At 38.8% G+C, this 24,477-nt stretch overlaps 2 pseudogenes; both read left to right on the plus strand.

The window, feature by feature from the left end:
• The window catches only part of LOC148006609 (uncharacterized), a 2,902,548-nt pseudogene that overhangs the window by 20,173 nt on the left and 2,857,898 nt on the right, over positions 1-24,477 (plus strand).
• On the plus strand, positions 9,466-9,971 carry LOC148006610 (ubiquitin-conjugating enzyme E2 variant 1-like; annotated as a pseudogene).

The following is a 24,477-nucleotide window of genomic DNA, read 5'->3' on the forward strand; positions in this document are numbered from 1 at the left end:
CCCATAAAGAAGGGGAGGGGGGAGGGGATGTTTGCCTGGAAACCGGGAAAGGGAATAACACTCGAAATGTATATAAGAAATACTCAAGTTAATTAAAAAAAAAAAAAAAAAAGAAAATGTGTCTTGCATGAAAAGTGTAAGAAAGGGGAAAAGTATGTCTTCTAAGGTGACTTTGCCTCACTTAAGGCAGATTTGGAAATTATTTTCTCTTCTGTGATATAAACAGTTATTACTGTACTTATCCTGTGGGACTGTGTCGAGAAGACAGTATAAAACACTCCTGCAAGAAGGTAAGGAGAGGGGGGCAGAGGGATGGCTCCCTGGTTGAGATCATTGGCTCTTCTTCCAGAGGACCCATGTTCATTTCCCAGCACTCACATGACAGCTCACAACTGCAGGTACTCGGGTCCAGGGTATTCGATGGGCACTGCATGCAACCGTGTGTAGGCATATGACCCATGTGCATAAACACAATTTTAAAAATTTAAAGAGAAGTCTGATGGTGTGAACAAACAGACTATTTAACAGTTGTCTAAGTAGTTTGCCCTTCGACCCTTACTAACTAAGGTCACCAGAAAGACTGTGGCTCAGCTAGTAGAGTGCCTGGTCAGCCTGCACTCTCGGTTCAGTTCCCATCAAATGGGTAGGGTGTGATGCTGCACACCCACTATCTCAGCACAGGTCAGTCAGGTCAAAAGGATCAGAGATTCAAGATCATCCTCCATTATGAGGTTTGAGGCCAACCTGAGATGCATGGGGAGTGGGGGGATCAAAAGCAAAACAAAAGGAACACATAAACGTCAGACTCCCCACTTCAAATCATTCAAGGCTGCCTACTTCCAGGAACCAATTGCAGTCCTCAGAGGGTACTTCCTCTGTCCTCTGTCACCAAACATACCCAGACATTATCATGTATATCACACACACACACACACAAACACACACACTCACACACACAACACACACAAACACACACACACACACACACACACACACACACACACACACACACAAAATAAGAGCAGTATGTGTTCACTCCTTCTTTAAAAGGGGAACAGGTATACCCTTGGCAGGGAATAGGGAGGCAAAGTTTAGAAGAGGGGCAGAAGGAACACCCATTCAGGGCCTGCCCCACATGTGGCCCATACATATACAGCCACCAAACTAGATAAGATGGATGAAGCAAAAAGTGCAGGCCGACAGGAGCCGGATGTAGATCGCTCCTGAGAGACACAGCCAGAAAAAAGCAAATACATAGGCAAATGCCAGCAGCAAACCACTGAACTGAGAACAGGACCCCTGTTGAAGGAATCTTAGAAAGGACTGGAAGAACTTGAAAGGGCTCGAGACCCCATATGAACAACAATGCCAACCAACCAGAGCTTTCAGGGACTAAGCCATTACCCAAAGACTATACATGAATTGACCCTGGGCTCCAACCTCATAGGTAGCAATGAATAGCCTTGTAAGAGCACCAGTGGCAGGGGAAGCCCTTGGTCCTGCCAAGACTGGACACCTAGTGAACGTGATTGTTGGGGGGAGGGTGGTACTGGGGGGAGGATGGGGAGGGGAAGCCCATATAGAAGGGGCAGGGAGGGGTTAGGGGGATTTGGACCCAGAAATCGGGAAGGAGAATAACAATCGAAATGTAAATAAGAAGTACTCAAGTTAATAAAGATAAAAAAATGAAGAGCAGTATGTGTTATCATAAAGCTAGGTTCTTCTATTTAAAGATTCTACCACATAAAGAGGAAACATATATTCAGACATACCCATGCCATACTTTACAGAGAAGATAAAACCAAGGGCAAGAAATAGATGTATGTAAACTTATTTGTGGGTCCAATATAGTTTTTAATATCAAATATAATCTAGAAATAGATTAAAGTTAATTTTTACCTTATGGCCAAGGAATATTTTTTAGGACCAAATTGGGATTATCTAAGCATCCAACTTGCCAATGTCTTCATTGGACATGAGGACAAAGGACCATTTTTCTTTCTAACATCCTATCTGTAGAATTATGACAAATTACACATGAAATATCTTTTTCCCTTTGCCTGTTCTTATGCCAAAATATCTGAAAAAGACTACTTAACAAATAAATGGCTTATTTGAGATTAGAGTTCATGATACAGTGCACAGGAGAAGTAATAATACACAGCTAGTAACCCACCCTCTATTGTCAGCAAGCAGAAAGAGGTGAATGCTGATGTTGCCTATACATAGGTGGAGTCTTTCCCCATTAATCAATTAAATTCAGAACCCACATTACAGATATTTCCTGAAGTTTGTCTCCTAGGTGATTTTAGATCCTGTCAAGTTGACAACAAAATTAATCACCGTGATGAGGATAAAAAGCCATGAAAAGAATAAAATAAGAATTTGTGCTTTCAGTATAAAGACCATGCTGCAGATAGACGTGTTTCTTTTTTTTTTTGGGGGGGAGTTGGGAACCGAACCCAGAGCCTTGCGCTTGCTAGGCAAGCACTCTACCACTGAGCTAAATCCCCAACCCAGATAGACGTGTTTCTTAAATTAAACTCTTTTCGAAAACCAAAAAAGGCCTGAAAGGTCAAACCTTTTATGCCTTCCAACTTTTCTAAAACATACAAGATTAAACTATCATATTTTTAAGTAAATTTTTATGGCAATACAATGATACTTTCTCCATGTTACTTGATAAACCCTAATTTTTTTCTATTTTTGTGAGTGTAGTGTTTTTATTATCCACTGTTATTTGTAGAATTTTAGTGTTTACTTAGTGTGCATTCCTTTTGGTATAGGTGACTGTAGAAACTAGAGGTTGCCATCCAAAGTCTTCTTCATTTCTTTCCTACCTTATTTGTTATTTATTTATTTAAAGTTTTACTTCTTTAATTAAAAAATAAAATTACAGAAAATACATTTTGGTTATATTTTTTCTTCTCATTGAAATCTACACAAATACTCCAAACCTATCTACAAATCCGTGTTTATGCTTTTTCTAGAACTCTATCTTTCCCTTTCTTAAGAATATAAAGCCTACCCAAAAATCAACTAAAAAAAAACACAAAAGTAATAAGACAAAATAATACCCAATCAAACAAAATAAGACAAGGTATACACAGAGACACACAAAGAATTGTAGAGTCAACAATGTGCTGCCCAACACTCCAGGGCATGTTTTTTTTTTTTTTTCCTTTCTAGTGAGTGAAGTTGGTATACCATGATACTCCTTTGGAGAAAAATGGTTTTCACTTTGTCAGCAAGTTTCAATCACCAACAGCTTCTTGCTTGGGGATCAGACTTTGTATATATGTTTCCTTCTCAGTGCTAGCTTTTTAATGTGGTTTGAGCTTGCGCAGAACTTGTGCAAGCTGTTAGAGTTCCTATGACTTCATATGTGTATCTGTATGATTGTGTTTTGAAAATACGGTTTCTTTGAAGTCATCACCTACCTCTGGCTCTTTCATTCTTTCTGCCTCCTCTTCCATACAGATGCCTGACATTTTAGGTAAGGGGTATGATAAAAAAATCTCACTTATGATAGAGAGCTCAAAATTCAATCACTATCCGAACTCTATATTAGTTCCCTTCAACTGAAAGAAAGCTTCTCTTACGAAAGGCTGAACATGGCACAGATCTACACGTATAACAACAGTACATTAGCAGGAGCCATTCACTTTATTGCTATGTTCCTTTACAATAATAAAATTATTGCTTTTCTCTTAATGTATGTGAAAATACACACACACGCAAACACATTCATATATATACATATATATATATACATATATACATATACATATATATATTATCAGGTTTGTGGCTACTTTATCAGTGTCAGATATGAATTCTGTCTCACAGAGTGGGGCTCAAATACAATGTAAAAGAAAAGAGGTTGTTTATTCACACAATTATACCACTATTAAGTGAATACATTTTTTAATGTTAGGAATATTGTGGGGCCTCACCTTGGCAGTTTGTCTTCGGTTGTAGAAGATAGCAGGCTGAGAATGCCATGGATAACAAACAGTTAAGCAGTGTTTGTGGCAGCTTTGGTTTCTATCTTCAAGTTTCTGCCTTCACTTTCCCTTATGATGATCTAATCTTAAGACAAAGTGTTTCTGTATTAAGTTGTAATTGGTTATGATGTTTTATCCTAGTAATAGAAATCAAGCTGCAGCACATGGTTTCTGGTGCTCAAACTCAGGTCTTGATGTAGTGTGGCAAGCCCTTTGTTGACAAAACCATCTTTTCAGCATCAACCCTTAATATTTCTAAAAGATAGTATTTTCAGTGTAAACAAAGTGCAGTTTTCCATAAGGATATATCATAGGTCTGAAATTTTAATTGAAGGAACCTGGATATAACAAAACAACACACACTTTAGCAAAATCTCTCCTGGTCAACTGCTATTACACTGAGTGTGCATCTGTGAATTTGCAAGACAAAACAGTTGTCAAGGAAGTGTGGTATAGTGATTAGCATGCCAAACAAATTAGAAAGGGAAGGAGCAAAATGCTTGAGTGGTTTGTTAGCTAAAATTAATTTGCATGGGGATTTTGTACATGACACACAGTGTCTTTACCTGTGAAAACTGAACAAATAGAGCTGTGATATGAATGTGTGTGTGTGTGTGTGTGTGTGTGTGTGTGTCTCAAATATCTTGAGTCACAGCTCCTCCTCCACATGTCTTGTACATTAGATGAATTGTTCATTATTATTTATCTGGCAAGGAAGAAAGAAAAAACTCGGTGTGGCAGCACACAGCTGTACTTCCAGCATTCGAGAAGTAGGGGTGCAAAGAACAGAAATTCAAGGTCATTTTCAATTACACAGTAAAATTAAAACCAACATAATGTTCATGAGATGCTGCCTCAACAATTTAAAGCTAGAAAATGTTGTGCTTTAGGAAGTGGATGGGGGCTGGAGATAAACTTCAGAACAATGCATCCCTAGCATGTACAAGGCACTGATATACATTCTTCTATAACTTAACCAGATATAATGACTTGAGCAGTTCATCCCAGGACTCAGGATAAGATTTTATCATACATAAGGAGTTTGAGGCTTGCCTTACCCTAGATCTTCTAAGAAAGGGCAAGAGTGTGTGTGTGTGTGTGTGTGTGTGTGTGTGTGTGTGTGTGTGAGAGAGAGAGAGAGAGAGAGAGAGAGAGAGAGAGAGAGAGAGCAAGAAGAGGAGGAGGGGAGGAGGGAGGCAGAGGAAGAGGAAGAATGAAGAAGAAGGAGGAGGAGAAGAAAAAGAAGAAGAAGAGGAAGAGGAAGAGGAAGAAGAAGAAGAAGAAGAAGAAGAAGAAGAAGAAGAAGAAGAAGAGGAGGAGGAGGAGGAGGAGGAGGAAGAGGAAGAGGCAAAGTCATGTGGAGTTTCATAGAATATGTATTCTATGAGGTTTTAGATAAGCAACTGTTTTCAGTAGAGGCATTCTTTTCAGTTATATTTTGAATACTAATTGATAACAGACTTTCTGTGAAAGAACAGCATCAAGAAGAGAGTCCAAATAACAATTGCTATCATGTATTGTTATTAGTTTGACATAGTTCCCACTACGACTATTGCATGATCAATTTAATTTTATCCTCACAGTGAACAGAGGAGGAATGTTACATCTCTAAGAATATGTAGATTTTCACAGTGTTATAACTTTTAGACATCCACAGATGAAACACAGGTCTGTCAGAAACCAACTATGTTGATCACCATGTTACCTTGCAGCATTAGCTAGAGTATGCTTTGCTCAGTTTGAGTCTTCTCCTTTTAGATATCATTTCCAGTTCTTTCTATACTGAAATGGCCAGTGAATGCAGCAATATTTCAAATCACCACTTCAGTTAGATCAGGTATCTGGAAGTAGTCAGATGGATCAAGAGAAAAGAGACAACACTGATTGCTGACACTGCAGTACATCGGGAGGAAATCCTCAGTCTGACAGAGAAGATCAGTCATTTCAACTACTTGTACCCAGAACTAGCAAAATTTCTGACTTTTTAGTTTATTTTTTCACAGGACACCTTTGTAAACATGTCAGTTAGAGAAATGCTTGTTGGCTGCTTAAGCCTTAGCTGTCTAGATACAGTGTGCCTAAACTTTTATTTCTGCTTGAACTTACTATTTCCAGAAGCCCAAATCATGTCATGATACAAAAAAAAAAAAAAAAAAAAAGAAATGAATTAACAATTTGAAGTAACATTTTAAATCAGTTGGAAACATTCTAGATTATGATTATCAAAACACATTGATTTCTGTTTAGGAGGAGACATTTGAAATTATGAAAAGTAAATAGCAATGGCCACATTCTAAAAGCTCTTAGTCGACATGGGGCAGGTTTTATTGTCAGACCTTAGAAATTCCAAATCCTGACTGTAAATATAATTTACCAAGTTTACAGAGAGTGAAAACAGCAGTCTTCAGAATTACTCAGAAGTGATGATAAGAGATAACCTAGTGTGGGAAAGAATTTGCTGCAGAAAGAAGAGAATTCAAATTTCTGTGCCCGGGGTTGGGGATTTAGCTTAGTGGTAGAGCGCTTGCCTAGCATGCGCAAGGCCCTGGGTTCGGTCCCCAGCTCCGGAAAAAAAAATTCTGTGCCCGCACTTTAAAAAAGGCATGGTTGTATACAGGTATAACCCCAGTGCTATGATGACAGGGAAAGGATTTCTGGAGCTTGTGCACGGCAAGATAGCATCAGTATAAGTGAAAGGCTTTGAATTGAGAAAATTGTGTAGAAAGTTATAAAAGAGAATACTATTTACTTTCTCTGTCTTCTGCTTGAACACATAGGCATGAAGACATAGACAGACAGACAGACAGACAGACAGACAGACACACACACACACACACACACGCACACGCACACCATATCACACACACTAATTCTTGGTGGTCATGTACTGAGGAATATTAAATTAAAAATTTATAACCTTGAACTCATGGATATGTCCACTTGACCTTTATAATTGCCATTGATCATGAATACTATTTTGTGAACCATGAATCCACATATGTAAAATAAATCAGTTGTCAGAATAAAGAAAGGGCATGACATATTAATATTAGAAATTTTAAAAACATTAGTTTATTATTTTTTGGGGTGTGTGTGTGTGTGTGTGTGTGTGTGTGTGTGTGTGTGTTGCATGTGTGTGTGTTCACGTAGGTCTTCTGATTCCACAGCATGTTTATAGGTCAGATGGCCAATTTCTGTAATGGGGCATTATCTATGGATTCCTATGTTTAAAGTGAGGGTGTTAAGATTGTTTTGCAAGTCCTTTTTCCCTCTTGCTGGCCCAACATAATTGTCAAAATTTAAATGAATTTCTTATAAGCAATTGATGAAGGTTATTTACTCATCATGAAGTTAGAAGTTCATATTGAAGCTCAGCAAGCCTCTGGAGTGACAATTCCATTTTATGTCAGCATAGGAGACTTGGATATCATTTGATAAGGGCTTATGACTAGTTATATTAACATTCATAGAATGACCAAATTGTTTGATCCTTGAAGAAGTTACCATTAAATTGGAAGACAAAGAACAAGAGCCACATAAGTCCAGCAGCTACTGAGATGCAGTCACTGACTGAGCTGAGTCTGAGCTAACATCAAAGAAACAGTGAGGTGTACTGTAGCCTAAGTAACGATACAAACAAAAGCACTAAAATTGCTTGAATGAGGCATATAGGTATGGGAAAAGCACTTCAACCTGGGACTTCACTTGACTTAGGCTGCATAAAAATCTACCTTCCAGAAATATACCTAACAATGAAGTTGCTCACCTCATCTCACCTGCATGAAGCTGTATACGTATCAAACAATGGACTAAGACTCCCTGCACATAAATTGTTTATAAACTTCTCTTTCATGATCAACTTCCATTCAAAAGTATTCAAGAGCATATCCACATAATGGAGGGAGAAATCTGTTTCAACTGGCCTGAGACAGTTTAGAATATATACTCAGTAAGTCGTATTGAATCCTCTGGAACAACTTTCAAGGGAAACATCCTGTTTAATGTCATATACCTAGTGATAATGAATATGCATTTGATTAAATCAAATGCATCATGGAAACTGATGTTCACAGTTAATTAAGGCTTGCCTAATCAAAAAAAGCCAATCAAAACAGAAATATCCACACTGAACTCTGAGTAAACAATTCCTCCTTCTCGAGAGGTCCACAAATTAAAGCTACACTGAATACCAGTGTTTCTCACTTTGCTTTTGAATAAAGTTTCTTTGTCACCTTGCTCTCTGTGACTTCTTGTAATAAGATGAAAACATCCTGGAAACACCTCACCTAGACAGTAACCTCAGATAAAACTGATAAGCATCTTCTTCAAATAATGACACAAATTATGGAAGCTCCAAAAGAATTCTGCTGTTACTTTCTTGTAAGAACTTCTAAGAATGACACAAGCCATGTCTAATCTCATGCCTATTCAATGAAATCAGAAGTTACAAGAAAATTCATCCTAGTGTTGTTTTTTGTACCAATTTCAACATTAAGATATTAAGTACAATCACATTGGAATTTCTTTTTTCTCAGAAGTTTTGATAATGTCACCTACAATTAAGCAAGAGGAGAATCCTTAATGAATTTCTCTAAAATACATTTGCATGATAGATAAAATATTAACTCTAGAATGAGAATATTAGAAAAATGCTTGTTTCTGTGTTACTGCATTGAAAATGAAATTTATACCCCTTTGTCATTTTCAAAATGCAGATGTTCATAGTATACATAGTAGATTATGTGGACTATTAATAATAATAAAAGTTTCTAACAATAATTGAAGAACAGAGCCAGTACTTTGAGACAATAATGCTTCTGTCACCTTTAATGTATATAGTTTTTGCTATAGGTACACAATGATTTCTACATATGAAAGTCTAAATGCTCTACAGCTCATGCTTTCTGGTTTCAAGAAGTGAAAACTTGAGTAATAGCTTTTAACTTCAAAATCAAAATGAAAACAAAATGCATGAACAGAAAGAACAGAAGGAAAATAAAAGAAGAGAAGAAAGAAAGCATGGAAGGAAGGAATGAAGGAAGGAATGAACAAAGGAAGGAAGGAAAGAAGGAAGGAAAGAAGGAAGGAAGGAAGGAACGAAGGAACTAAGGGAACAAGGAAGAAACAGGAAGAGATTTGGTAAGTTGCTCATTTGACAAGCTCCATGCAAGTATTGAAGACACCCTTGGATGAGTTCCAAAACTGTACAAGATCAGGCATGGTTGTTCGTATCTATAATTTATTGGTGAATATCAGACATTCAAGGTCATCACTGGATATAGAGTGAGCTTCAGGCAAGTCTGGGGCTTATGAGACCCTGTGGTAAAAAGAGAGAGAGAGAGAGAGAGAGAGAGAGAGAGAGAGAGAGAGAGAGAGAGAGAGAGAGAGAGAGAAGGAGCTAGGGACCTAGGGGTAGAGGAAGAAAGAAAGGACTGACTTCGAGCGATAGCGATGCAAGATGGCAGCCACCACAGGCTCGGGAGTAAAAGTCCTTCGAGATTTCCGACTGTTGGAAGAGCTGGAAGAAGGCCAGAAAGGAGTAGGCGACAGCACAGTTAGCTAGGGTCTGGAGGACGATGAGGACATGACACTCACAAGATGGACAGGCATGATAATTGGGCCTCCACGAACAATTTATGAAAACTGAATATGCAGCCTTAAGATAGAGTGTGGGCCACTCTAGTATCCAGAAGCATCCCAGTCTGTGAGATTTGTAACAAGAGTCAATATGAACGGCGTGAGCAGTTCCAATGGAGTGGTGAATCCACGAGCCATGGCAGTGCTGGCAAAGTGACAGAATTCCCACAGCATCAAAGTCATCCTGCAGGAACTTGGCGCTTGATGATGTCAAAAGAGAACATGAAGCTGCCACAGCCACCAGAAGGACAGTGTTACAGCCATTAGTCACCAAGGCCCCGGCCTCCCTTCCCCATCCAACCCAAGTCTTCATTTTCCACAGTAGTGAATTTTCTAGATCTATCTGTAGACCTCAAAGTACTGGAGAGGAAGCCCCACTTAGACTTCATCCTGAGACACTGCTCTGATACTAACTTCTTGTCAATTTTAAATACCTAATTTGTGCTGTGTAACATCATCTGTCGAGTATAACTGCTGTCTGCCTGGTTGAACTTATGGGATCAATAAGGTGTGTTGAAATCGGTTTCCTTTGGGAGCGGTGGGCACAGCTAACGCAACTGTGGACAGACACGTCTCACACAATCACCTGCTGCTGGCACTTGGCCTGGGTATGCCTTTGCCCGCCCCGCCCTCTGCCACAGCTGTGTGGTGGCCCTTAGAATAGATGGGGAGGTTTCAGGTAGCAGCTGTGGGACTGACCACCACTAGGCTTGGGGTGCTCTGGCTGTACCCATGCTTTCTTAAGTCTTAAGTGATTGCTCCATCCAAGCCATGGTCCCCACTCCTCCACTCCCACCCTTGGTCAAAGCTTAGATTGTAACCTCCCCTCCCCTGAAATTGGCCGTGGGTGAGGAATTCAGAGCTTCCAGTCTCCCCACCTTTATCAAGGGGTGCTGCTTTCCCCTCCTCAAGTCCCTTGTTGCCCATCACCACCAAACAATTGCTGTGGCCAGAAGCCATCAGATGAGGTTGAAAAAGCCTGGCCTCCCTCCCATAGCTCTGGACCACACTTGTTCACCTGCCACCAGCCTGGGAATGGAGTGCTGGGTCTGCGGCCCTGCCACCACCATCAGCTCTTGAGCTTTGAGCTCAGGTCTAGAGGTGAACAGAGCAGTCACAGGGCGACTCAGACGGGCCACCGCTCAGGGTCCTTGGATATATGCCTAGGGAAAGGCCATGTGGAGAGTCCTGGGTGCACATGGTTCTGAGTTGGTTCCTTTTCCCATAATTGCTTTGTTTTTACACGATGAAGAGGTTTGAACAGGGCTCTCAGTCACTCTGATCACCCATCGGGTCTGGAGTGGAGTTTGACAGCTGGAGCATGAGGCCCTGACTCTGCCAACTCCGGTTTCAGTGTTGCTCCTCAGACCCTGGGCAGGGACACAGAGGAGCTCTGTGTCACCATGTTCACAGATCCTTTGCATATAGGTGGGCCTGGCTCCTGGCTCATTGACAAGCTCCCGACTCTGCTCAGGACCACTAAATGTTGAAATGTGGATGCATACTGAAATAAAGGCAATTTGAGGTGTTGCAAAGGAAGAAAAAAAAGGACTGAGCAAATGAAACATTGGTGATTCTTTCTTAGTCCATTCAAGCCTCATTAAGTTTCAAATTTTTCAAACTGGCCATATGTACAGCAAAATTCAAAAAGACAATGATAATAACCACATGGCAGTCACCTGGGGAGGGAATTTGCTCACAGTGGTAGAATGTAAATGAGCTGAGTTGATAGTATAAGAATAAAGCAAATCCTCAACTGATTGATTTGAAGTATCTTTTCCCACATATGAGCTTACTTTAATGAGAGGAATCGTGGACATGTCAACCTTTAATGAAGTACAATTTTTTAAGCCTTCTCTATTCCTATTTTCAGTCATGGTGACTTCATGCAGGATTTTGTGATAGTATATATCAGTATGATATCATCTTACTAGGAAATATAGTCCAAATTTTTGAATCCCAATTAATTAAAGATGAATATTTACACAAAATTGTTTGTATCAAATTCGACAAAGTTTTTTTCGTGAATAAGAAAGGTATACAGAACTAAACCCTTAAGAAAAATTAAAATCAGGACCTATAGAAAAGGCTCATGGGTTTTCCTTCATAGAGAACCTAAGTTCAGTGTCCAGTATCTATACTTGGTGGGTCATTACTACTTGTCAATCGAGCTCTGGAAATTGGGCACCCTTTCCTACATTTTGCAAGTACCTGTACTCATTTGTACACACATGTACAGATGCATGAAGCAAATACTTAAAACTGCTTTTAAATATGAAAAACTAAAAAAAGTCAAAAAGAAAATGAAGGATAAAGAACAATGATTTGAATATACGTCATGTTAATGCTGTACATATCTATAAAAAAAGTCATTTAACATAACCTAGAAACAGCATAATTCAGATAGTTAAAATGCAGTCCCTCACTCCTACTTAGTATTTAATATCAAATTATTATCTAGAGTTATTCAAATAAATATTCAAATCAATAATTTCTACAGGTGCATTTAATAGTCTTTGTTCATTAAACTAATCAAAATCTACGTTGTAGTTATTTGAAGAGAAAGAATTTTATGAATCACATGATATCCACTGAATAAATATGAAAATTATGTACGCAAACTTTACAAAAGTTAGTTTCAACACAAAAGTATAAATTTACAATTTAATAAACAAGGAACTAATTGATCAACCAAATGTTAACAACTAAAATTCATCTATGTATGCAATAGAAAATAATATTTGAGATATAAAATTAAGACTTATGTTAGTAAAATAATGCATAAGTTATTTTACTTAAAAAGAAAATCTTATGATTGTATTAATACAGCTAGAAAACATTAAGAAAAAACTTAATACTCTTAAAAATGGGATACACATACACACAAATTTAGAAAAGTTTGATACATATACATTATATTTTAATGTCATTTCAAAATTAGAACTATCATTGTGTTTGTTATGAATGAAAGGAAGATGTTTCAGGCCATAAACAGAAATAAAATTTTCTGGAATTTTACATAAATAAAAGGCATTTAGAAACTAAAATTTTTAATAGCATCTCCATCATAATTAGATGAGTATGTTCCTGCCTTCTTGCAATGAACATTGAATTGATCTCTATTGTATCATGAAAATTGTGATAGCTGTTCGGTACAGAGAATGAAAAGCTATCCTCTGGACAGCTCATGGTTATCACACTCATGAACCCACAGCACCTGTGTTAACACAGTACTTTCACATGATCAAGCCAGCTAGAGTCAGGGCTTAGGTGGGGTGACCAACCCTTGCCAATGCCATATTGAGGGGCTTTTGGCATTTGATGGCTACTGGTGAATGAAGAATCATTCATTTTTTTGGGGGGGGGTATTGCCTTGGTAATTTGCTTGTGCTTCAATAGATTCCCTTCACGAGTGACACTAGATTCTGATTCTTTGATGAAATCTAAAAGGTAAACAGATGAAGACATGGTGTCAGGAGATGTATTATAGGAAATATGGTGAGATTTGTTAAAGAGAATGTAGAGTGCATGCAAGTATATTTCTTTATATAAAAAATAAAGAAAAGTATGAAAGGACAAATGTTTGCTTAATTAACAGAAGATAGAATATCTCTACAGACAAATTCTAAATAGCTTATATACATAAAGCTAGAAATAATAGATGAGTTTAAAAGATGTACAAATTTTCTTCACTGTTTAAGAGATCATCGTAAGAGATCATGGGAGAGAATGTAATGTATTATAATATACTTTCAAATGTAAAAGATCATAACTGTAGCTTACTAATAAATACAAGGTTTTTCACTGACTTAGATTATGTATAATCAGTTTGAGCTAATTCCTCCCTGTTAAATTATATGCATTTCTAAATTCCTCAGAAAACCACCTCAGAATAACTACTTTTAGTCCCCCAAAGTCCAGGGAATTGGGGCAAAAACTCTTCAATGGTTTCTTCAAGCTGTACATAATTATTTTTATATTTATTACTAAACTAAAATTATGATCTTTTACATTGGCACAGAATTTATTTGATACAAATTTAGATTTTTAAGATTTTCTTTAATATAAATTTCTCATTGATTTAAAATTAATATTGTTACTCTGATGTACACGTATTGTGCCTATACAACACATTTCAGCATAGATGGCTTATACCCAGTCCTTTTCTGCTATTAAAAAATGAAGCAGAGCTGATTAAGCACGTGAGTTTAAGGCCAAATAGCAAATTCATGTCTCTAAGTTTATTGTTAGAATGCTTTCAAGATAATTTATTAAGATAATTAATCGACAACAGTTCAGATTACTTATATAGTTAGATGGTTTCTAAAAAATACCAGAAGTCCACAAAATATGACATTTAATGTTCTTTAACTTTTATTGAGACATGTCCACTCGCACCAGCTCCCCTTTGGTATATTCAAAGAAGAAACTGAAAATCTCCACCTCCATGTGAGGTGATTTATTGTGGCAGACAGGCACTATGCAAAAATTGCTCCAATTCTTCTACAGACTAATTACTGTCCAGAAAAGGAAACATTGCAGAATAAGGTGGCTGAAAATTTCTGCCAAGCCAGAATGATTAGCCCTTCAAAATTCAGTGTTTCAAAAGTCTGTCTGACGATCCTAGGCCAGAAGGCTGAAGACTTGCTCTCACGTGTTGCTCACAAGGGATTGTGCAAATAGAAAATTGTCTCTATAACCTGTCTCAGTTCTAGAAGCCATGCTAGGCTTCCTATATTTACAGGTATATGGATCATTCTCAGATTACTGGCGGGGTTGAAAACTTAGTATAATCTTATAATCCACTCAGACTATTTAACTTTGAGAATACATATTTTTTTTATTAACTTGAGTATTTCTTATTTACATTTCGAGTGTTATTCCCTTTCCCGGTTTCCGGGCAAACATCCCCCTAATCCCTCCCGCTCCCCTTCTTTATGGGTGTTCCCCTCCCCATCCTCCCCGCATTGCCGCCCTCCCCCCAACAATCTAGTTCACTGGGGGTTCAGTCTTAGCCGGACCAAGGGCTTCACTTTCCACTGGTGATCTTACTAGAATATTCATTGCTACCTATGAGGTCAGAGTCCAGGGTCAGTCCATGTATAGTCTTTAGGTAGTGGCTTAGTCCCTGGAAGCTCTGGTTGCTTGGCATTGTTGTTCATAGGAGGTCTCGAGCTCCTTCAAGCTCTTCCAGTTCTTTCTCTGATTCCTTTAATGGGGGTCCCGTTCTCAGTTCAGTGGTTTGCTGCTGGCATTCGCCTCTGTATTTGCTGTGTTCTCGCTGTGTCTCTCAGGAGCGATCTACGTCCGCTTCCTGTAGGCCTGCACTCCTTTGCTTCATCCATCTTGTCTAATTGGGTGGCTGTATATGTATGGGCCACATGTGGGGCAGGCTCTGAATGGGAGGTCCTTCTGTGTCTGTTTTAATCTTTGCCTCTCTATTCCCTGCCAAGGGTATTCTTGTTCCCCTTTTAAAGAAGGAGTGAAACATACACATTTTGATCATCCATCTTGAGTTTCATTTCTTCTAGGCATCTAGGGTAATTCAAGCATTTGGGCTAATAGCCACTTATCAATGAGAGCATACCATGCGTGTTTTTCTGTGATTGGGTTACCTCACTCAGGATGATATTTTCCAGTTCAGACCATTTGCCTATGAATTTCATAAAGTCATTGTTTTTGATACCTGAGTAATATTCCATTGTGTAGATGTACCACATTTTCTGTATCCATTCCTCTGTTGAAGGGCATCTGGGTTCTTTCCAGCTTCTGGCTATTATAAATAAGGCTGCTATGAACATAGTGGAGCATGTGTCTTTGTTATAGGTTGGGGCATCTTTTGGGTATATGCACAAGAGCGCTATAGCTGGATCCTCAGGCAGTTCAATGTCCAATTTTCTGAGGAACCTCCAGACTGATTTCCATAATGGTTGTACCAGTCTGCAATCCCACCAACAATGGAGGAGTGTTCCTCTTTCTCCACATCCTCGCCAGCATCTGCTGTCACCTGACTTTTTGATATTAGCCATTCTCACTGGTGTGAGGTGAAATCTCAGGGTTGTTTTGATTTGCATTTCCCTTATGACTAAAGATGTTGAACATTTCTTTAGGTGTTTCTCAGGCATTTGGCATTCCTCAGCTCTGAATTCTTTATTTTGCTCTGAACCCCACTTTTTAATAGGGTTATTTGTCTCCCTGCGGTCTAACTTCTTGAGTTCTTTGTATATTTTGGATATAAGGCCTCTATCTGTTGTAGGATTAGTAAAGATCTTTTCCCAATCTGTTGGTTGCCGTTTTGTCCTAACCACAGTGTCCTTTGCCTTACAGAAGCTTTGCAGTTTTATGAGATCCCATTTGTCGATTCTTGATCTTAGAGCATCAGCCATTGGTTTTTTGTTCAGGAAATTTTTTCCAATGCCCATGTGTTCCAGATGCTGTCCTAGTTTTTCTTCTATTAGTTTGTGTGTATCTGGTTTGATGTGTAGGTCCTTGATCCACTTGGAATTAAGCTTTGTACAGGGTGATAAGCATGGATCGATCTGCTTTTTCTACATGTTGACCTCCTGTTGAACCAGAGCCATTTGCTGAAAATGCTATCTGTTTTCCATTGGATGGTTTTGGCTCCTTTGTCAAGAATCAAGTGCCCATAGGTGTGTGGGTTCATTTCTAGGTCTTCAATTCTGTTCCATTTGTCTATCTATCTGTCTCTGTACCAATACCATGCAGTTTTTTATCACTATTGCTCTGTAATACTGCTTGAGTTCAGGGATAGTGATTCCCCCTGAAGTCCTTTTATTGTTGAGGATACTTTTAGGTATCCTGGGTTTTTTGTTATTCCAGATGAATTTGCAAATTGTTCTGTCTAATTCTTTGAAGAATTGGATTGGTATTTTGATGGCGATTGCATTGAATCTGTAGATCACTTTTGGTAGAATGGCCATTTTTATTATATTAATCCTGCCAATCCATGAGCATGGGAGATCTTTCCATCTTTTGAGGTCTTCTTAAATTTCTTTCTTCAGAGTCTTAAAGTTCTTATTGTACAGATCTTTTACTTGCTTGGTTAAAGTCACACCGAGGTACTTTATATTATTTGGGTCTATTATGAAGGGTGTAGTTTCCCTAATTTCTTTCTCGACTTGTTTCTCTTTTGTGTAGAGGAAGGCTACTGATTTATTTGAGTTAATTTTATACCCAGCCACTTTGCTGAAGATGTTTATCAGCTTTAGTAGTTCTCTGGTGGAACTTTTGGGATCACTTAAATATACTATCATATCATCTGCAAATAGTGATATTTTGACTTCTTCTTTTCCGATCTGTATCCCCTTGACCTCCTTTTGTTGTCTGATTGCTCTGACTAGAACTTCAAGAACTATATTGAATAAGTAGGGAAAGAGTGGGCAGCCTTGTCTAGTCCCTGATTTTAGTGGGATTGCTTCAAGTTGCTCTCCATTTAGTTAGCAACTGGTTTGCTGTATATGGCTTTTACTATGTTTAGGTATGGGCCTTTAATTCCTATTATTTCCAGGACTTTTATCATGAATGGGTGTTGAATTTTGTCAAATGCTTTCTCAGCATCTAATGAAATGATCATGTGGTTTTGTTCTTTCAGTTTGTTTATATAATGGATCACGTTGGTGGTTTTCCATATATTAAACCATCCCTGCATGCCTGGCATGAAGCCTACTTGATCATGGTTGATGATTGTTTTGATGTGCTCTTGGATTCGGTTTGCCAGACAACACACCTAAAAGCTCTAGAACAAAAAGAAGCAAATACACCCAGGAGGAGTAGAAGGCAGGAAATAATCAAACTCAGAGCTGAAATCAACCAAGTAGAAACAAAAAGGACCATAGAAAGAATCAACAGAACCAAAAGTTGGTTCTTTGAGAAAATCAACAAGATAGATAAACCCTTAGCCAGACTAACGAGAGGACACAGAGAGTGTGTCCAAATTAACAAAATCAGAAATGAAAAGGGAGACATAACTACAGATTCAGAGGAAATTCAAAAAATCATCAGATCTTACTATAAAAACCTATATTCAACAAAACTTGAAAATCTTCAGGAAATGGACAATTTCCTAGACAGATACCAGGTACCAAAGTTAAATCAGGAACAGATAAACCAGTTAAACAGCCCCATAACTCCTAAGGAAATAGAAGCAGTCATTAAAGGTCTCCCAACCAAAAAGAGCCCAGGTCCAGACGGGTTTAGTGCAGAATTCTATCAGACCTTCATAGAAGACCTCATACCAATATTATCCAAACTATTCCACAAAATTGAAACAGATGGAGCACTACCGAATTCCTTCTATGAAGCCACAATTACTCTTATACCTAAACCACACAAAGACCCAACAAAGAAAGAGAACTTCAGACCAATTTCCCTTGAATATCAATGCAAAAATACTCAATAAAATTCTGGCAAACTGAATCCGAGAATACATATTTCATTAGCTAGTTATTAGATAATACATAAGCTAGCCTGGATATAAAAGATTTTAAGCCTTTTAAAAGCTAAAATATATCTAAATGTTCTGTTTAACTGATAAAAGTTGGGCTGGGTGTTAGGTACATCTTATACTTTTAAATTACAGAATGATTATAGTTGTGCTCAACTTATATTTGAGAAAAAAGTTTCTGTTTTTTTTTAATTATAAGGGTAAAAGAGTAGATTGATGTCATTATTAAGGTGAAGGGAGGTACAGAATAGAACCAGGGCTGTCATTGGATAAAAAGGAAGGATGGGTGGGAGAAAAGTTTTAGAGAGGCAGAGGAAGCCAGAGTGAGAATGTGAGAGCACAGAGAACATGGCAGTAGATGTTTAGATGCTTCTCTGTACATATTATAGGTTGTTATGACTATTCTCAAGGGATGGGTGTGTACAGGATTTTGTGCCATCCAGATTGGCAAATTATATCTTATCAATTGCATCAGAAAATATTGTTTGATGTGTTCTTTCATAAGGCAACTTAATTGAGTTTAAAAGAGTGTATGGTGGCCAGATGCATGGGCCTACCAAAGAATTGGGATGTGTTTGCCTGACGTGGTGGAAAGCCAACCAAGAGGGCTGTGGATGAGGGAGGAGCAGCCTGACAGGGTGCCGTGTTGGGAAGATTAGTGTGTCAGAAAGTAGATGGGGGCAGCATGGAGTAACTGAGATAAATTATTGCTATTTCCAATGGCACTAGAAATATTAAGGGAGTGAGACAGCTAGGGTATACCTGGGAACCAAGTTCTGTCGGCTTTTTTGTTTTGTTTTGTTGTTTTTATTCTTACTGCAGCACATACATTGTGCGTCGAGTGTCCTGAAGGGAAAACATGCTTAAGTCCTTGAGTATGAAGTGATTTATTGCATCATGGCCACATATAACCATGATGGGATACTAAAGACAAAGATAGGAGAGTGAGGATTTTTAATTTCCAAGAAATTATAGGATTTTGGTGTTTCTCAATCATAGGATTTTCTTGGGTAGGAAATATACCTTGTGATCTAGACTAATAGATGAATCACAGAAAGAAAAAAGGTGGAGGCAGAGTTACCATTAAAGGTTTTTGGGGCCTGGGAATCAGATGCAAGGGACAGAGAGACTACAAGGCCACAGAATATGTTGCTTATCAATTATATTGAGAGGTTACAAAGGGAATGGCAGGTTTGATGAAAGCAGCCAGTTAGACAGGACTGTGATCTAACACTTCCCGGCTTATGAAAGAAAATTCAAAAGTCACATCCAGCTGGAAAGTCTTATGAATACTATGAAGTACCTATTAATGTGGGGAGCCAGGACTGCCCTAGGCTGTGTGAAAGACCTGGACAAAAGAATAACTGGAACACTAGTTCTATGCCCTTACCCAGTATCAAACTTGTCAAGGCCTGTCTGATGCTGAAGCCAATGTCTTAAAGGAGTCAAGGTTGAGGGAAGAGACTCTTCCCTTAGGTTGTGGTTATCAGTTCTTAGGCAGCTGTAACTGTGGTATCCCATGTTGTTTCCGTCAGCATTGTCTGACTTAATCATTTGCTGACTTAGTTGTTCCCCATGTACAACCACCTGTACCCCCAGGACTGCAAATTATAAATATGATTCTACAATTTCTAATAAAGTGCAAATAAATTTCAAGCAATCATCACAAAAATGTTTACTAACAGCAATCACATTTTTAATTAGACAAACTAAAAATAAATTGAACACCATTTGCTCCAGCTCTATATCCTCTGGACATAACCCCAAGACACCAAATTACTACAGAGGTACTTGTACAGTTTCACCCATTGTTGCTTAGTTCCCAGCAGGGAGGAAATGCAATTCATATGAATCCTAATGGGGTGACTGCTCTGCTTTTCCTATCAGTTATTTTGCTATACTGCCACTATGCCATCCTCATCGTGCAATCCTAGATAGCACAGTGATCTGTGACTCCAAGATATAATGTTTGACTATGTAATTGCAAATATTGGAAGAGAAATGAAGTCTTAAATACTGCTATATATTTATTTAAATGTCCCTGTTTGTTTTATTCCAGAGACTGTGCTGCAAATGGTATATACACACTTCTCCCTCATTTCCTCTGCTGAAGGCTATGTGGCTCAGTTTTAATTCTCATGTGATAAAGTATCACATTCTCTATACTATTTCAAGAGATGTATCTCTCTTATTCTTTTCTATTTAAAGAGTCTAAACTGTCCTTATATCAAACTATGTTGTTTAGATAACAGGCAAACCCAGAAATATCAACTGTGCTTCACAAGGTAAGTATGCAAAATATGGTTTTATAGAATTCCTTGTAATGCATCTACTCCTATTTTTAATTTTCTGGTCTATTCAGGTGTCTTTTATAATATCCACCTGCTTGTTACCTATGGAAAATTACAAACAAAAGCAAAAACAGAAAACAATTAAGGTCTGTTATCAAATCTTAAGCAAACATTCATCACTCTAGGACTGGGAATTGCTCAGAGGGTAGAAACATATGGACCTGGGTGTGAATATTCAGCATGTATATATAATGCCAGGCATAGGGGATAGCTACACATAACTATTACCTCTGAATCCTGAGGGCTCACTGAATTTCTAGTTCAACAAGAGAACTTATGTCAAGAACAGTGAACAGCACTAAAGAAGACGCTTGAAATCCTTCTCAGAACTCCAAAAACACATGCACAGATGGGTAAAGCCACACAGTTACAGGCATGCACCACACACTCACATCCACCAACATTCTTACAACACACAACACCACAGATACATAGAAAATGGTTAAGGGACTGCAGGGTAATTCTTAATTTGCTATTGTCACCCAGTATGTATCTTAGATACTGATAATAACCAAGAAAAGATTAAGCTGGAAGAGAGTTTATCCATAGTTTTAACTTTTGCTATATTTTAATTTAATTAAAATGCTTTTGTAATTTTACACAAAATATTATATCCAGATTTATGGGATTCTAGAATCACCCAGGACAAAAACTTTTGAGCATGTCTGAGAGACATCAGACTGGAAGAGTTCTAGTGCAAAGGCCCTCCAGCCAGAAGCTGGAACCCAGATGCCCTTCAACAGAGGAATGGATACAGAAAATGTGGCATATTTACACCATGAAGTACTACTCACCTTTCAAAAACAATGACTTCCTAGGCAAATGGATAGAACTAGGAAATACCATCCTGAGTGAATTAACAGAGTTAGTAGATACTAGTCCAAAGCTTGGAATACCCAAGATACAATTCATAGACCATATGATGCTCAAGAAGGAGGAAGAACAAAATGTGTACACTTCAGTCCTTCCTAGAAGGGGGAACAAAATACTAAAGAGGGAGGGGAATATAGGGACACAGTGGAGCAGAGACTTATGGAAAGGCCATCTAGATGCTGCCCCATTTGGGGACCTATCACATATGCAGCCACCAAACCTAGTCAGTATTGCTGATGCCAAGAAGTCCTTATTGATGGGAGCTTGATGTGGATTTCTCCTGAGAGACTCTGCCAGAACCTCACTGATATAGACAAGCATGCTTGAAGCTAACCATCGGACTCCATGGGGACTCCAATGAAGGAGTGAAGGAAGAGCTGAAACTGTTTGCAAACCCATAGGAAGAACAACAATATCAACCAACTAGACTTACCAGTGCTCCCAGGGATTAAACTACTAACCAAATCGTACTCATGTAAAAGCCTAATGCTTCAGTTGCATATGGAGCAGAGGATGATATTGTCTGGCATCAATAGGAGGAGAAGCCCTTGGTCCTGTGAATGTTCCTTTCTCCAGTGCAGGGGAATGGTATGCTATTGAGGTGCAAGTGGGTGGATGGGAGGAAAAGCATCCTCATGGATGCAGGGGGTTGGTTGTGGGAGAGTGGGTAACTGGGCAAGGGGATAACATTTGCTATGTAAATATATAAAATATCAAGTTAAAAAATGTTACCACTGCTCTTAATAACCCTATATAAGTTTTTAAAATCCACTTGCCAAAATTCTTACTAAGTCTGTTTTGTGTTCACACATGGACTATGATGGATTAACTCCATATCTGGGAATATCTTCTCAATATTAGACATAACATCTGAATATGTGATTATTTATATCCATTTTTGTTCAAGAAGAATCCGATGCCAAAGAAAATTTCCTCGTTTTGATTAGCATGGAAATTATATTCAAAATAAGCTAATAAAATAAAGGGTACCTGAGTGTATACACATTCACATACATATTCATATATATGAATATGTGTGTATATATGTATACATGATGTAGGCCTCCTTCACAGGGCATCTAGGCCTTGACAGTTCCCTCAGGCCTACACATTGCATCTAGGCCTTCATGTTTTCCCTAGACCTTTACAGACAGCAGCTTTGCCCTCTGAGCCATCAGTCTACAGAGGAATACATAGAGAAACCCTGTCTGAAAAACTAGGGGAGGGAGACAAACAGATTAACAGATTGATCTCTCTCTCTCTCTCTCTCTCTCTCTCTCTCTCTCTCTCTCCTCTGTGTGTGTGTGTGTGTGTGTGTGTGTGTGTGTGTGTGTGTTCAACTGAGGAGGCACTTGAAAATAAATGTTTGCCCCTCCTCTGTAAGCCAGGCCACCAATACTGCCTTCCCTTTTCCTTAGTTTGTTTGGTTTATTCCAAGTTAATTGTATCTGTTTCTTTAATTTCCTCTTCATTTCTTTAGTTGAGTCAGGGGTCTTTGCACATAAGCCCTGGAAATCAGTACCTGGATCAGGTCTGCAGCCTGCTCACAGGGTTCTACCCACCTCCACCACTCAAGTGATGCAATTAAAGACATGCAGCACCGCACCTGGCTTCTTTTCACTGTACATTTACTTTAGTTGCAAGGTTCATTCAGGTCTGAGAGAGGAGGGAGGGAAGGAGGGAAGAGAGACAGAGAGTGACAGAGAAACAGTGACAGAGAGGGAAAATTGTAGGTTATTGTTCCATCTCTTCAATCACTGTCTGTTGTTAGCCATCTTGGCAACCATGCCCCGAAACCCTCCCTTGGGTAAGATCAAGCATAATGGCAGCAACCATATAATTCCTGCTTAGTCGCACTGAACACCCCAGTCATCACTACCTGTGGAGAATTGTAAGGGGGATCCTCTGATCTAGAGAGTAGTACCATTGAATGAAATGAGAAGCACAACAAGCATTATTTGTTTTGAAATATAAGACGTGGAAAGAACTATATGTGTGGATTTACAGACAGAAAGACAGAGAGACAGACAGACAGACAGACAGACAGACAGGACAGACAAGACAGAACAGGACTGGAGAGAACAGGACAGGACAGGAGAAAAAAAACAAGAATACAAACAAAAACTCAAAATGTAAGTCCGGTTCCAAATGGTCTCTTTCTGCACTGTCGCTCTAGAGTTGGTGGTCCAGCTTATAAAAGCTTATACATGGATGGTTTTGGGAAATTCTGCTGGGTGTTCGGTTCAGGTCCAGGATTATTGCGGGTAACTAGAAAACAAAGAAAGCAGTTAGACTGACTTCTACAGTGTTTGGTTTCTGAACACAGAAGAACCTAACAGAATATGTAATGAATTCCGGCAGTAACAGCAGAAACAACCAATGAGAAAGTGAGCTTATATTATTAGTAACTGCAACAAAATGGCAGACTAGCTAGGTAACAGTTACCTAGCCATTAACTAACCTGACATAGGCCTTCTTCACATTGCATCTAGATAGGCCTTCCTATCTTCCTCTCCAGTGCTGAGACCAAAGTGAGATCAAAGTCATGCATCACCATGGGTACCTTCCTTTTCATTTTTTTCTTTCATCCTAGGAAGTGTGTGTGTGTGTGTGTGCGTGTGTGGAGAGAGAGAGAGAGAGAGAGAGAGAGAGAGAGAGAGAGTTTAAAATCAGCACTCAAGACTTTTTTCTTTCTACCCCTATCCCAATCCCCCAAACCAGCAGTAAAGCCACCAGCACCAGAGACAGAGGAAGATGAAATCTCTAGTCTGAAAAACTAGAGGAGGGAGATAAACAGATCTCTCTCCTCTCTCTCTCTCTCTCTCTCTCTCTCTCTCTCTCTCTCTCTCTCCCTCATAATTTGTTAAAGTGTTCCCTTTGTGCTGTGTGGATTCTACTTTATTAAGCAAGTTTCACATCGTACTAGCTCCAAAGAGGAGTCAACAGTCTCTTGGCGTGCAGGCAGTTGTTGCCTGCTTTAAATATTTTTTGGTGTGTTTGTTTGTTTGTTTGTTTGTTTCAAAATCCAGGGCCTGCCTTCGTTCAACAGATCCAAAACCAGTTCTCCAAGGAAAAAATGGAGTCATGTCCGAAGTCACTGGCATTTAAGTCATCTGCCATTGACAGTCACAGGAGATGGGAATAT

This window comes from Rattus norvegicus, chromosome 2, assembly GCF_021556685.1.
Source record: "Rattus norvegicus strain SHRSP/BbbUtx chromosome 2, alternate assembly SHRSP_T2T, whole genome shotgun sequence".
NCBI lineage: Eukaryota > Metazoa > Chordata > Mammalia > Rodentia > Muridae > Rattus > Rattus norvegicus.